Here is a 3,087-nt window from a genome sequence, read left to right as displayed (position 1 = left end):
ACTTTTCCTTATTGTTAGTAGGGGAACAATCCATGTCTTGTATTGTAAGTTCTTCTTACTAAGAGGACATAGTCTCCTGAGTATTCCCGTTATGATCCCCAGTTATGGCAGACGTTTGGAAACATCAAAGAGTCTAGTACTCAAACAAGAAAACTTCACAGTACTCATGGTCGGAGGAAACAAGTTTCGATAATCATAATGAGAAATGTACTTATGACAAAATTTAAATTTTCTTAAAGTACTCTCATAGGTCTTATCCAGTACAGTTCCAAACTGTACCTGTGTAAATGATTTATGATCGTCACGTCCTCGCAGCACAAGAAATGGTGCTGTAAATCATACTATACACTAATCTATGGCGGTCATCAATCGTCCATCTGTTAGATGACCTCGATTAGGGATAATTTTTGATTTAATATTCAATATTCACTTAACAGGTGTTTCTTTATCCTAGACATGGTCTTGATACCCTGTTTTGAATATTTCCGTAAATCGAATGGACTCATTATTTAATTCTAAACAACAATTAAATAGTATTGGAGTGAATGATAATTTTGCACAAAATTAACTACTCCATTATGAATGGTTTTAATACAGTGTCTTACATTAAATATCCTATTTAATTAAAAGACATGTACAGGAAATTTCAAAGCCAGTCTCCAACATGCTTGATTCCCATTGCCTCAATGTGCTTGTTGTGTTTCACTTGAGGCAGCGGTTTAGTCAAAGGATCGGCTACATTATCATCTGTGCCGATCTTACAAATTCTGATTTCACCTTCGGATTTCCATTCCCTTATCATGTGAAATTGCCTTTGCTCGTGTTTGACCTTCTGGTGCTCTCTCGGCTCCCTGGCCTGAGCGATAGCTCCATTGTTGTCACAATAGAGGTCTATCGGCCCCTTGATTGAGGGTACAACACCAAGTTTTCTAATGAACTTGCAAATCCAAACAACTACCTTGGCAGCTTCTGAAGCGGCCAAGTACTCGGCTTCAGTTGTAGAGTCTGCAGTGGTGTTCTGCTTGACACTCTTCCAGCTAAACGCTCCTCCATTCAGATAGAATATGTACCCCGACTTTGACTTGAAGTCGTCTCTGTCAGTCTGGAAGCTAGTGTCGGTGTAACCTTTAACAACCAGTTCTTTGTGGCCTCCATACACCAGGAATTTATCCTTGTTCCTTTTTAGGTACTTAAGGATGTTCTTGGCCGCAGTCCAATGCGCCTCTGCTGGGTTCGATTGGTATCGACTCGTTGCACTCAAGGCATACGATACATCTGGCCTTGTACATATCATGTCATACATGATCGATCCGATTAGCGAAGCATATGGGATCTGATTCATTCTTTCTCGCTCAACTGGTGTCTGTGGACACTGTTTCTTGCTGAGAGTTACGCCATGGGACATGGGTAAATGCCCTCTTTTGGCATTCTTCATGTGGAATCGAGCCAGTACCTTATCAATGTAAGTACTCTGGCTTAATCCAATCATCCTCTTAGATCTATCCCTGTAGATCTTGATGCCCAATATGTATTGTGCCTCTCCTAAGTCCTTCATTAAAAAGCACTTTCCTAACTAGCCCTTTACGGACTCCAACAATTTTGTGTTGTTTCCAATGAGAAGTATGTCATCGACATACAGGAATAGGAATGCAATATCACTCCCACTGACCTTCTTGTATACACAATATTCATCTGGATTCTTGATAAAACCAAACTTGCTAATGGCTTCATCAAATCGCAGATTCCAACTTCAGCTGGCTTGCTTTAGTCCATAAATGGACTTCTTCAGCTTGCAAACCTTTCCAGCGTTGCCTGGATCGACAAAACCTTCTGGCTGTGTCATATACACAGTTTCTTCCAAAATTCCATTAAGGAAGGCGTTTTTGACATTCATTTGCCATATTTCGTAATCGTAATATGCAGCAGTCGCTAGGATGATCTGGACGGATTTTAGCATTGCAACTGGTGAAAAAGTTTCATCATAGTCAATCCTGTGGACTTCTCTATAACCTTTTGCCACCAGTCTAGCTTTGTATATTGATACATTTCCATCCTTGTCTGTCTTCACTTTGAAGATCCATTTCCAACCAATGGGTGTATAACCCTCGGGCAAATTCACCAAGTCCCAGACTTGATTTTCAGACATGGAGTCCATCTCGAATTTCATGGCCTCTTGCCATTTTGCAGAGTCGGGGCTCGTCATGGCTTGCTTGTATGTCGCCGGCACATCACCATCCATGACTAGGTAGTCCTGATCATCGGTAAAGACGATACCGAGGTATATGTCTGGTTGAGATCTTTGTCGTTGCGACCTACGAAGGGTAATCGGTTGAGCATTTTCATCGTCTGTTTAATTCCGACCAATCTTCTTAGATGCTTCTTAAGTATCTAGATTGTCAGTTTTGTCAGGTTGACATTGTTGCTCGTCCTCTCGTACTTCGTCGAGTTCGATTTTCCTCCCACTTGTCATTTTTAAAAGGTGACCCTTCTCTAAAAAGACACCATCACGAGCAACAAAAACTTTGTTCTTGGATTTATTGTAGAAATAATACCCTTTGGTTTCTTTTGGATAGCCCACAAAGAAACAATTATCCGATTTGGGGTGAAGTTTGTCCGAAATCAATCGCTTGACATATGCTTTGCATCCCCGAATCTTGAGAAAAGACAACCTATGAGGTTTCTTAGTCCATAATTCATATGGAGTCTTTTCAACAGCTTTTGACGGAGCTCTATTCAGTGTTAGTGCTGCAGTTTGTAGCGCATTTCCCTAGAAAGAGATAGGGAGTTCACTAAAGCCCATCATTGATCAAACCATTTCTAACAAGGTTCGATTCCTCCGTTCGGACACTCCGTTCCATTGAGGAGTTCCGGGAGGTGTCAACTCTGAAAGAATGCCATTTTCTTTGAAGTGATCGTCGAATTCATGGCTCAAATATTCGCCACCTCGATCTGATCGAAGTGCTTTAATTTTCTTGCCAAGTTGATTTTCAACTTCTTTCTGAAATTCTTTGAATTTCTCAAAGGATTCAGATTTATTCGACATTAAGTAGACATAGCCATATCTACTATAATCTTCGGTGAAAGTGA

The sequence above is a fragment of the Chenopodium quinoa genome, unplaced genomic scaffold (assembly GCF_001683475.1).
Source record: "Chenopodium quinoa cultivar QQ74 unplaced genomic scaffold, ASM168347v1, whole genome shotgun sequence".
NCBI classification, from domain to species: domain Eukaryota; kingdom Viridiplantae; phylum Streptophyta; class Magnoliopsida; order Caryophyllales; family Amaranthaceae; genus Chenopodium; species Chenopodium quinoa.
This window is presented reverse-complemented; position numbering follows the sequence as displayed.